Below are 13,564 nucleotides of genomic sequence, written 5' to 3'. Positions count from 1 at the left end.
TCAGTTCCCGATTCAAAATAACATTTTTGTCCCAGTTTACCGCTTTTCAACCAAATTTTACTGCAAATAGAAACCTAGTTCCTAGTTCCTTATTCGATGGTTCCCAGTTCCTTATTCGGCCCATTCTGAATAAGGAACTGCAATGTGAAGTTGGTTCCTAGTTCCTAGTTCCTTATTCAAAATTACATATTTGACCAATTCTAATCGTATTAACGCCATTTGCACTAGTTCCTAATTCATTTCTTAGTTTCTATTTCAGTTCCCGATTCAAAATAACATTTTTGTCCCAGTTTACCCCTTTTCAACCAAATTTTACTGCAAATAGAAACCTAGTTCCTAGTTCCTTATTCGATGGTTCCCAGTTCCTTATTCGGACCATTCTGAATAAGGAACTGCAATGTGAAAGTTGGTTCCTAGTTCCTAGTTCCTTATTCAAAATTACATTTTTGACCAATTCTAATCGTAGTACGCCATTTGCACTAGTTCCTGATTCATTTCTTAGTTTCTAATTCAGTTCCCGATTCAAAATAACATTTTTGTCCCAGTTTACCCCTTTTCAACCAAATTTTACTGCAAATAGAAACCTAGTTCCTAGTTCCTTATTCGATGGTTCCCAGTTCCTTATTCGGCCCATTCTGAATAAGGAACTGCAATGTGAAGTTGGTTCCTAGTTCCTAGTTCCTTATTCAAAATTACATATTTGACCAATTCTAATCGTATTAACGCCATTTGCACTAGTTCCTGATTCATTTCTTAGTTTCTATTTCAGTTCCCGATTCAAAATAACATTTTTGTCCCAGTTTACCCCTTTTCAACCAAATTTTACTGCAAATAGAAACCTAGTTCCTAGTTCCTTATTCGATGGTTCCCAGTTCCTTATTCGGCCCATTCTGAATAAGGAACTGCAATGTGAAGTTGGTTCCTAGTTCCTAGTTCCTTATTCAAAATTACATATTTGACCAATTCTAATCGTATTAACGCCATTTGCACTAGTTCCTGATTCATTTCTTAGTTTCTAATTCAGTTCCCGATTCAAAATAACATTTTTGTCCCAGTTTACCCCTTTTCAACCAAATTTTACTGCAAATAGAAACCTAGTTCCTAGTTCCTTATTCGATGGTTCCCAGTTCCTTATTCGGCCCATTCTGAATAAGGCAATGCAATGTGAAGTTGGTTCCTAGTTCCTAGTTCCTTATTCAAAATTACATATTTGACCAATTCTAATCGTATTAACGCCATTTGCACTAGTTCCTGATTCATTTCTTAGTTTCTAATTCAGTTCCCGATTCAAAATAACATTTTTGTCCCAGTTTACCCCTTTTCAACCAAATTTTACTGCAAATAGAAACCTAGTTCCTAGTTCCTTATTCGATGGTTCCCAGTTCCTTATTCGGCCCAATCTGAATAAGGAACTGCAACGTGAAGTTGGTTCCTAGTTCCTAGTTCCTATTCAAAATTACATTTTTGACCAATTCTAATCGTATTAACGCCATTTGCACTAGTTCCTGATTCATTTCTTAGTTTCTAATTCAGTTCCCGATTCAAAATAACATTTTTGTCCCAGTTTACCCCTTTTCAACCAAATTTTACTGCAAATAGAAACCTAGTTCCTAGTTCCTTATTCGATGGTTCCCAGTTCCTTATTCGGCCCATTCTGAATAAGGAACTGCAATGTGAGTTGGTTCCTAGTTCCTAGTTCCTTATTCAAAATTACATATTTGATCAATTCTAATCGTATTAACGCCATTTGCACTAGTTCCTGATTCATTTCTTAGTTTCTATTTCAGTTCCCGATTCAAAATAACATTTTTGTCCCAGTTTACCCCTTTTCAACCAAATTTTACTGCAAATAGAAACCTAGTTCCTAGTTCCTTATTCGATGGTTCCCAGTTCCTTATTCGGCCCAGTCTGAATAAGGAAATGCAATGTGAAGTTGGTTCCTAGTTCCTAGTTCCTTATTCAAAATTACATATTTGATCAATTCTAATCGTATTAACGCCATTTGCACTAGTTCCTGATTCATTTCTTAGTTTCTATTTCAGTTCCCGATTCAAAATAACATTTTTGTCCCAGTTTACCCCTTTTCAACCAAATTTTACTGCAAATAGAAACCTAGTTCCTAGTTCCTTATTCGATGGTTCCCAGTTCCTTATTCGGCCCAGTCTGAATAAGGAAATGCAATGTGAAGTTGGTTCCTAGTTCTAGTTCCTTATTCAAAATTACATATTTGATCATTCTAATCGTATTAACGCCATTTGCACTAGTTCCTGATTCATTTCTTAGTTTCTATTTCAGTTCCCGATTCAAAATAACATTTTTGTCCCAGTTTACCCCTTTTCAACCAAATTTACTGCAAATAGAAACCTAGTTCCTAGTTCCTTATTCGATGGTTCCCAGTTCCTTATTCGGCCCATTCTGAATAAGGAATGCAATGTGAAGTTGGTTCCTAGTTCCTAGTTCCTTATTCAAAATTACATATTTGACCAATTCTAATCGTATTAACGCCATTTGCACTAGTTCCTGATTCATTTCTTAGTTTCTATTTCAGTTCCCGATTCAAAATAACATTTTTGTCCCAGTTTACCCTTTTCAACCAAATTTTACTGCAAATAGAAACCTAGTTCCTAGTTCCTTATTCGATGGTTCCCAGTTCCTTATTCGGCCCATTCTGAATAAGGCAATGCAATGTGAAGTTGGTTCCTAGTTCCTAGTTCCTTATTCAAAATTACATATTTGACCAATTCTAATCGTATTAACGCCATTTGCACTAGTTCCTGATTCATTTCTTAGTTTCTAATTCAGTTCCCGATTCAAAATAACATTTTTGTCCCAGTTTACCCTTTTCAACCAAATTTTACTGCAAATAGAAAACTAGTTCCTAGTTCCTTATCGATGTGTTCCTAGTTCCTTATTCGGGTTCCCAGTTCCTATTCGGCCAATCGAATAAGGCAATGCAATGTGAAGTTGGTTCCTAGTTCCTAGTTCCTTATTCAAAATTACATATTTGACCAATTGTAATCGTATTAACGCCATTTGCACTAGTTCCTGATTCATTTCTTAGTTTCTAATTCAGTTCCCGATTCAAAATAACATTTTTGTCCCAGTTTACCCCTTTTCAACCAAATTTTACTGCAAATAGAAACCTAGTTCCTAGTTCCTTATTCGATGGTTCCCAGTTCCTTATTCGGACCATTCTGAATAAGGAACTGCAATGTGAAGTTGGTTCCTAGTTTCTAGTTCCTTATTCAAAATTACATTTTTGACCAATTCTAATCGTATTAACGCCATTTGCACTAGTTCCTGATTCATTTCTTAGTTTCTATTTCAGTTCCCGATTCAAAATAACATTTTTGTCCCAGTTTACCCCTTTTCAACCAAATTTTACTGCAAATAGAAACCTAGTTCCTAGTTCCTTATTCGATGGTTCCCAGTTCCTTATTCGGCCCATTCTGAATAAGGAACTGCAATGTGAGGTTGGTTCCTAGTTCCTAGTTCCTTATTCAAAATTACATATTTGATCAATTCTAATCGTATTAATGCCATTTGCACTAGTTCCTGATTCATTTCTTAGTTTCTATTTCAGTTCCCGTTTCAAAATAACATTTTTGTCCCAGTTTACCCTTTTCAACCAAATTTTACTGCAAATAGAAACCTAGTTCCTAGTTCCTTATTCGATGGTTCCCAGTTCCTTATTCGGCCCAGTCTGAATAAGGAAATGCAATGTGAAGTTGGTTCCTAGTTCCTAGTTCCTTATTCAAAATTACATATTTGATCAATTCTAATCGTATTAACGCCATTTGCACTAGTTCCTGATTCATTTCTTAGTTTCTATTTCAGTTCCCGATTCAAAATAACATTTTGTCCCAGCTTACCCCTTTTCAACCAAATTTTACTGCAAATAGAAACCTAGTTCCTAGTTCCTTATTCGATGGTTCCCAGTTCCTTATTCGGCCCAGTCTGAATAAGGCAATGCAATGTGAAGTTGGTTCCTAGTTCCTAGTTCCTTATTCAAAATACATATTGATCCATTCTAATCGTATTAACGCCATTTGCACTAGTTCCTGATTCATTTCTTAGTTTCTATTTCAGTTCCGATTCAAAATAACATTTTTGTCCCAGTTTACCCCTTTTCAACCAAATTTTACTGCAAATAGAAACCTAGTTCCTAGTTCCTTATTCGATGGTTCCCAGTTCCTTATTCGGCCCATTCTGAATAAGGAACTGCAATGTGAAGTTGGTTCCTAGTTTCTAGTTCCTTATTCAAAATTACATTTTTGACCAATTCTAATCGTATTAACGCCATTTGCACTAGTTCCTGATTCATTTCTTAGTTTCTATTTCAGTTCCCGATTCAAAATAACATTTTTGTCCCAGTTACCCCTTTCAACCAAATTTTACTGCAAATAGAAACCTAGTTCCTAGTTCCTTATTCGATGGTTCCCAGTTCCTTATTCGGCCCATTCTGAATAAGGCAATGCAATGTGAAGTTTGGTTCCTAGTTCCTAGTTCCTTATTCAAAATTACATATTTGACCAATTCTAATCGTATTAACGCCATTTGCACTAGTTCCTGATTCATTTCTTAGTTTCTAATTCAGTTCCCGATTCAAAATAACATTTTTGTCCCATTTACCCCTTTTCAACCAAATTTTACTGCAAATAGAAACCTAGTTCCTAGTTCCTTATTCGATGGTTCCCAGTTCCTTATTCGGCCCAATCTGAATAAGGCAATGCAATGTGAAGTTGGTTCCTAGTTCCTAGTTCCTTATTCAAAATTACATATTTGACCAATTGTAATCGTATTAACGCCATTTGCACTAGTTCCTGATTCATTTCTTAGTTTCTAATTCAGTTCCCGATTCAAAATAACATTTTTGTCCCAGTTTACCCCTTTTCAACCAAATTTTACTGCAAATAGAAACCTAGTTCCTAGTTCCTTATTCGATGGTTCCCAGTTCCTTATTCGGACCATCTGAATAAGGAACTGCAATGTGAAGTTGGTTCCTAGTTTCTAGTTCCTTATTCAAAATTACATTTTTGACCAATTCTAATCGTATTAACGCCATTTGCACTAGTTCCTGATTCATTTCTTAGTTTCTATTTCAGTTCCCGATTCAAAATAACATTTTTGTCCCAGTTTACCCCTTTTCAACCAAATTTTACTGCAAATAGAAACCTAGTTCCTAGTTCCTTATTCGATGGTTCCCAGTTCCTTATTCGGCCCATTCTGAATAAGGAACTGCAATGTGAGGTTGGTTCCTAGTTCCTAGTTCCTTATTCAAAATTACATATTTGATCAATTCTAATCGTATTAATGCCATTTGCACTAGTTCCTGATTCATTTCCTAGTTTCTATTTCAGTTCCCGTTTCAAAATAACATTTTTGTCCCAGTTTACCCCTTTTCAACCAAATTTTACTGCAAATAGAAACCTAGTTCCTAGTTCCTTATTCGATGGTTCCCAGTTCCTTATTCGGCCCAGTCTGAATAAGGAAATGCAATGTGAAGTTGGTTCCTAGTTCCTAGTTCCTTATTCAAAATTACATATTTGATCAATTCTAATCGTATTAACGCCATTTGCACTAGTTCCTGATTCATTTCTTAGTTTCTATTTCAGTTCCCGATTCAAAATAACATTTTTGTCCCAGCTTACCCCTTTCAACCAAATTTTACTGCAAATAGAAACCTAGTTCCTAGTTCCTTATTCGATGGTTCCCAGTTCCTTATTCGGCCCATTCTGAATAAGGAAATGCAATGTGAAGTTGGTTCCTAGTTCCTAGTTCCTTATTCAAAATTACATATTTGATCCATTCTAATCGTATTAACGCCATTTGCACTAGTTCCTGATTCATTTCTTAGTTTCTATTTCAGTTCCCGATTCAAAATAACATTTTTGTCCCAGTTTACCCCTTTTCAACCAAATTTTACTGCAAATAGAAACCTAGTTCCTTGTTCCTTATTCGATGGTTCCCAGTTCCTTATTCGGCCCATTCTGAATAAGGCAATGCAATGTGAAGTTGGTTCCTAGTTCCTAGTTCCTTATTCAAAATTACATATTTGACCAATTCTAATCGTATTAACGCCATTTGCACTAGTTCCTGATTCATTTCTTAGTTTCTAATTCAGTTCCCGATTCAAAATAACATTTTTGTCCCAGTTTACCCCTTTTCAACCAAATTTTACTGCAAATAGAAACCTAGTTCCTAGTTCCTTATTCGATGGTTCCCAGTTCCTTATTCGGCCCAATCTGAGTATGGAACAGCAACGTGAAGTTGGTTCCTAGTTCCTTATTCAAAATAACACATTTCACCTAATTTTATTTAGGTCATTTTCACTTCAGTTTCGGATTCATTTTTTAGTTTCTGTATCAGTTCCCGATAATACTTGTGTCTCATTTTACCTGTTTTCAACCAAATTCACTGCAGTTCCTGATTCAACTGATAATTAGAAGCCTAGTTCCTAGTTTCTGATTCAACTCAATCTAAATAAGAAGCTTCGACATCGAGATTCTAATTGTATTTAGGCCATTTTCATTTCAGTTCCTAATTCATTTCTTAGTTTCTAAATCAGTTCATGATTCAAAATAATACATTTGTCCCATTTTACCCGTTTGCAACCAAATTTCACTGCAATGAGAAGCCTAGTTCCTAGTTCCTTATTCGATGGTTCCTAGTTCCTTATTCTACTCAATCTGAGTATGGAACAGCAACGTGAAGTTGGTTCCTAGTTCCTTATTCAAAAGAACACATTTCACCTAATTTTATTTAGGTCATTTTCACTTCAGTTTCGGATTCATTTTTTAGTTTCTGTATCAGTTCCCGATAATACTTGTGTCTCATTTTACCTGTTTCAACCAAATTCACTGCAGTTCCTGATTCAACTGATAATTAGAAGCCTAGTTCCTAGTTTCTGATTCAACTCAATCTAAATAAGAAGCTTCGACATCGAGATGGTTCATAGTTCCTAGTTCCTTATTCAAAATAGCACAATTGACCATCCTGAGTGTATTTAGGCCATTTCATCTGCAGTTCCTGATTAATTTTTAGTTTCTTATTCAGGTCCCGATTTAAAATAATGTTTTTGCCCAATTGTGTGATTTTCAACCAAATTTCACTGCAGTTCCCGAGTCAACTGATGAAAAAGTAGTCTATTTCCTAGTTCCTGATTCGGTTCCTGATTCAAAATAACTCATTTGACCAATCTAAATGTGTTTCAGGCATGTTAGAATTTACTGCACTTTAGAATTTTAAAGGTAGATCTCGCCACGTTTTCATACGATTTTGTCTATTGTGGTAAACATAGCAGTGACGCTCTTGCTGCTGTGGTTATACAGAAAACAAACATATTTACACATAATGGGACCTCTTTGGAACATTTTCTCATGCATGTAGTGGCGTATTTTCAGAAAAAAAGCGAAGAAGTAATCACTTTCTCACTTTGAACCACTCGGCATTTACGGAAATAGCCGAGCACGCCTCGTTGTGATTGTCGTTGCCATGGTGTCATGGATACAATTTACATATCCGAAAAGTATAGAAAATGTATTTGTTTTCCAAAATGTCTCTGTGTGTGTTTGTTTTGGTCAAAAATACGCGAAAGTATAGAGGGAATGGGCCGTTTTGTGATCTGTAAACAGCAATCAACAGTAGAGTGTCTTAAGAAAAAAGTGTTTCAGAATTTTCAATTCCGTTTGAATTTTTTACAATAGGATGTGAAAGTGACAACTCCGGTGACTTATTGAAAAACTCCAGGTTTGTCACTTTCACACCCTACTGTGCACAAAAACTAAAACAAATTTAAAAATTCTGAGACACTTTTTTCCTAAGATACTCTACTGTTCATTGCTGTTTACAGATCACCAAGCAGACCACTCCCTCTATACTTATAATTTTTAAAGTAAAAACATCAAAAATGTGTATTTTTGACCAAAACAAGAAAAAATCCACATATTTTGGAAAATAAATACATTTTCTATAATTTTCAGATATAGAGTTTAAAGAAAACATATACTTTATTGGGTCAAAAACATCATCTTCAATGAGAAATACTGAGAAATACAGGATTCAAGAATGGTGCATGTCATCCTTTAGAAAAGAGTAATTTACTTTGTAACATACTCTATCTAAGAATGACACCCAATAAAATTGAATTTTAAACATACCCTTAATTTTAACAGGCTAGACACTAAGTGTATCGGACGGACGAGTCCATCAAAAAACAGCTTAAAACGATCGGCAATACATCTGCCTGTTACCGTGTTAAATGATCAACAACACAACTGTGTGTCCTTGACAATAGTAGTATCATTAATATGTAAAAATAAAATGAAAAAATACATTAAAAAAGGGTTGGTTTTAAACAAATGTTCTGTTCTAGCACAATGTCATTTGTTTATTTTTTCTAAATGTAGAAAATGCATTGGTTTTGCCCAGACAATTACTGGATTGTGAGAAAAAAATTATCATAGTCACATTGCGCGTTGCCAGCCAGCAGTATGCTACATGCGTTACCATTACAACATCGGTAAACTAACTTGACGGTCCTGTGAACTCTGTCGATCAAAATCACATCTCTTGGATGCTTTTCTCTCACAATTTCAGTAAAGTTGAAATACGGTATACACAAACTAAATTTACTGTTTAAATCAAGTATACCTTTTGATCGACCTTTCTTGGGAAAAATATTCCAGGAGATGATTGATACTATCTGTTCAAACAATTAGTTTACTCCCCCCCCCCCCCGCAATTGTGCCTGGACAGTGGCTGAGGTTGAGACTTGTTTTACAGTTGATTCGACAATCCTTGATGTTTACACTTGTTTGTGTTATAGAAAGATTACGTTATTTAAAAGTTAAAGTTATATATTAAAGTTACCTAAACTAAATGTAATGGCTGTATGATTCCTTTGTATATGTAAACCCTTGATTTCCAAATGTCTTTATTGACATGATAATACTTGACGATGACAGTTAAACATCTTCTGAAGTTCTGCCATTTGACTTGTCAGTGCAATCTGCCTATGTCGCAATCACACGAGAGAACAACAATATTTATTAATCCGTGGCATTTTCAGGCCAATCGAATTTGAATGTCAAAATCGAAGAAGGAATTCTGAAATATCGTCATATTTCTTTCCGTGAATGTCGTTTTAGAGTTGGCATTTCCAACATCGGATTTTACATGTAACGCCGTGCATTACGCGGCCAGCTTATATTTGATGATGACATCAGAGAGCGAAACGCGTATTAGCTCGAAATCCGGCACATATGCAATGTTCGCACGAAACAAGTGAGAAGATGTAAAGACCATCGTTTGGCAATATGCTAGGAATAAATTGAATATCGAAATTTGGTGTAGAACAGGAAGTTAATTCATTTGTCAATGTTTCATTTGTAAAGGCGGAGCCTCCTTTTAAAAGGGCGCGAAGCCGTGGTTGCGTTCACTTGTAGTGGACACCAAATAGGCAACACGCGGGCACACGCTCCAGAAAATGCCACTTTTAGATTTTTTCCGGCCGCAACAGGGCAGAAAACTACCAAGCAGTCAGCGCGAAGCTGCTGCCGATCAAACTCTGTGGTTACATTCAAATTCTAACGCAACTGGAAGACGATATTTTTAGGAAATTCGAGCGTTGGTGTTGGGGAATCAATGACCGCTGGCGATTTGAACCGACCGTCAATCAAACGCTAACCTCGTATAAACTCTGTTTGCAGGATAAGCAAAAGAAGCCAAAAGGTTGAGATCAATTTGCGTAATTAATGGTATAGAAATCAAACATCATACTGGCCAAGTGTTTGACTGGGAGGAGAACTCCACTAATGCGAGAACCTGGAATTGAAAATTGCGGCTTTAATGTTGACTTTGACCTAGCGTCACAAGTCGGACGACTATGCCAAACAAAATAAGTTTTACAGTAAATGAAAGTTTCAGTCAGGCATATTTAATTACAAACGAGTTACTCTGCTTTGTTTCCGAAACAGACGGCACATGGTCACCATACTCCCCCACCCCCCCACCATCCCAATAGAGCTGCTTATTGAGTTGCGTTTGCCAGAGTGGACAAAGTTTCAGGGTAACTACTTTTCGGCTAGATGCGTTCCTTGTTCAGAATAAAATAATTGATGGGGGTTGATAAAGACGTAATTAATTTGCAGTTCTCTACAGCTCGATGTCTTTTTTACTTTCTTTTTTCACTTTTTCCGGGATCAAGAAGTGCCTTTATGTAACTATCATCGACTGACAACTGTTCTAGATCCATAGCTATCCTTGTGCCAAACTTTCAGATCAGCCTCAGGCTGAGTTAACAGCGTCTCAGCATAGATACTAACTTTGCGGTTTTATCAGAAAGTATCACAAAAAATTCATGGAAAAATTTCATGTTAGGAGTGGTTTAAATAGATCCTTGTTAATCTGACTGTATACAACTATTATTGGTTTGGGTAGCACACTAAGATCAACTGTTTGCTTCAGCATGAACTTTCAAAGACAAGAGTCTCCTTCATCAGATGCACTTGAAGATTGGACATAGAATCACAATTAGCCAAATGTATTGGGGATATCAATGAAAGGTAACAAGTAAAAGTAAAGTTGAAGTAAAGAGTTGTCAAAAGATGTGAAAACACAGTGTAAAAAGGACAATGTCTAAAGAAATGTGTCAAGTGACAGACGTACTGGGGAAATCTGAAATCACAACCAACAGATTATTTGTCCATTCTTCAAGTGTTGGCAGTGATTTCTGATTTCGCCAGTACTTCTGTCACTTGACATGTTTTTTGAGCCATTGTCCTCCTCATACAGTGTTATCACACCTTTTTGAAAACTCTTTATTTTTACTGTGACATCTTCCATTGGATTTCCTATCCCCACAATACATTTGGCTAATTGTGCTTCTTGGGCCATTCTCCATGTGCATGTGATAAAGGAGACTGTTGTCTTCGAAAGCTCATGCTGAAGCAAAACAGTTCATCTTTGTGTGCTACCCAAACCAATTATAATTGTATGTTAGGAGTGGTAAATAAGTGTACTTATTACTTGTATTCAGCCAAGAGATATGAGGGTCTCTGAGAACTTGTTAGACTTGCTCCAAGTCTATGGACTTAAATTCGAAATAAAATGATAGCATTTCAGCAAAAATAGTAGAGTATTGATAAAGCGTGTGATGACTGAATGTGTAAGCCATAAGATCGAGAGGTGACCAAACTCCAAATACATGTACTTATGCTATAGAAACCTTAGCTAGACAAGGAATATCTTAATTGATTACACTTAAGGATAAGGATTACAAATTCAGTAAAATTAAAAAATCATGTCAATTTTATGAAAATTTGCAGAGACATTCTTTTCCATTTAAGAATTCCAAAAATGAAATAAAAAATAGGGGTCACCGTGCTCGTTTCCATGGAAACGTACTGCAAAAGATGACTCCCTAGCTCTGCAAATATCTCACGTTAGTTAGAAAATGGGATGCTACATTCAATTTTGCAGTTGGAAATTGAAAGAAAAGCATTGTAACTATAATTTCGTCATTTAAATGATGAAAAAATTTGATTATTGAAGATTTGTTATCTTTCCATGAGATTTTTAAACTAGAAAACATTACAAATGTGACTTTTGATTAATTGTCTATTATTGAAACTTCTGTAGCTATGCAAAAATCATGTCAATTTGATGAAATTTGGTTAAGTAATAGAACAAAGCAATGTGATTATTATGACAATTTAAAAAGTGGGTCACCATCTTTGTTTTTCAGGTAAACTAACTTTTTATACAATGCAGGGCCACTACAGGAGGTTTCAACCCCTCTTGTTTAAAAAATATCACTGACTTAGGGGGTCTTGTGACTGTCTATCAGAGGTCAAGTGTGTCACTACTATTTAACATCAAAACGAAACTTTAAGACAGAGCTGTTTTTTAAATAATGATACTTTTCCGCAATTATATACTGGAACAGCCTGTTAATCTTGGTCATTTTAAGACCCCCTAGGGTCCTAATTATTTCCTTGGGACCCTATGGGAAATTCAGCCATGCTCACATGCATTCATGATGCTTACTCTGATGCAGCTATTTTATGTCTGACGCTCTTAAAATGCCAACAACTTTTATCATTGAGTCCAAACAATTTTTAATTTGATCAGATAGAAAAAAATTGACTCTTGCAGTGTATATGTGGATTAATTTTACCATTGTCAAGCAAATTTTCAATTATTTCATGAAATTTACCATATCTTTCATTTCTGCAAGGATTTCAAGTATTAATATATGTCATGATAAAGAAGAAAACAGTGAAATGAATGAAACAGACCACTGGAATAGAAATGAAATGGAAAGAATGAAATAGACCACAATGCAATATGTTCCATGAGAATATGTCACATTTATTCAGAACACACAGAATTACTTGGAAATACATTCGGAAAATAAACCTGTGTGTATGTCATGTAACATTCCTAGACAAGAATGATATCATGCATATCTCCCTAATCCAATGTGGTTAAATATATGACTCAAAAACAAAAATCTTAAAAAGATGTTAACTATTATTTAAGGATATGAGTGTTACATTTGTAACCAAGCATGGAATTTGTCTCTTCTGATAGGATTGCATGGAGAGTTGCTGGAAAAGCAACTGCTACTATTGTCATTTTAATGAAAATTTGCAAACAACTTAGTCAAAAGAAATAAATAACAGTGATACGCTAATACTGTATTGTCACTAAGCTTAATTTTAAGATAACGGCATTGAATGATTTCGGCCATGTAGAAAAATGCTGACTCAGCATTTATCCTCAAAAAATATTACAATTCATGGTCTTGTGTAGCTCAAACGAGCGCGGGGAAACCCATGTTTTATTACACATTTTGATCATGCTTACAAAGAAGAATCCAAGAATTAAAAAATCGACAGTTTAGGAAATGACAATACTTTCATTTTTTACCGCTTGTACATTCTTAATTATATTTCACACCCAGAAAGCTTCTAGCAGTAAAATGTAAACTGTAAACTCTGTTGAAAGTTAAAATGCAGATCTAGACAGGTCAACCAAAACAGAACTAGGGATCTGTTTGTATCTATACCGTCTCCACTTGTTTGCCTCTATTCTTTCTGTATCATTGACCCTGGCTGAAATCTCTACAATTAACTTACATGTTTTTAAAGGCAGAGCTGACCAAGCCAGGATACCAAGACAATGCCAGAGGTTTGAAGATACTTTGGCCAGGGTCATACAAAAAGAACAGACAGAGGCAAACAGTAGATATGCCAACAGATAAACAAAAACAGATACATATATAGACTCATTACTTTCTGTTGGCCTGTCCATCTCTTTGTGTCATATTGCCATGCATACACAGTAAGTGAAATATATCATACACAGATAAGTCTTGAAGTGTAAAATCTCTTCTGTAGACAGAGTACCTTAATAATTATTTTGTTAAATGGCTAATACTGTATATTGTTATTACACTCATGGTTTTGAGTAGATATTGTAATATTCATAAAAATTACCATTTCTGTTTGAAGGAGATAGCAATCTCAACAATATATTCGAACAGACTTTTTTTTTTCAA

General features: G+C 35.4%; 1 protein-coding gene across 1 annotated transcript in view; it reads left to right on the top strand.

Annotated features, from left to right (window-relative positions):
- LOC139148211 (atrial natriuretic peptide receptor 1-like) overlaps positions 1 to 13,564 on the top strand; it is a 282,135-nt gene that overhangs the window by 163,797 nt on the left and 104,774 nt on the right. The gene's annotated exons all lie outside the window — the stretch shown is intronic.

This window comes from Ptychodera flava, chromosome 13, assembly GCF_041260155.1.
Source record: "Ptychodera flava strain L36383 chromosome 13, AS_Pfla_20210202, whole genome shotgun sequence".
Lineage (NCBI taxonomy): Eukaryota > Metazoa > Hemichordata > Enteropneusta > Ptychoderidae > Ptychodera > Ptychodera flava.
Note: the sequence above shows the minus strand (reverse complement) of the source record. Positions and strands in the feature narration are given on the sequence as shown.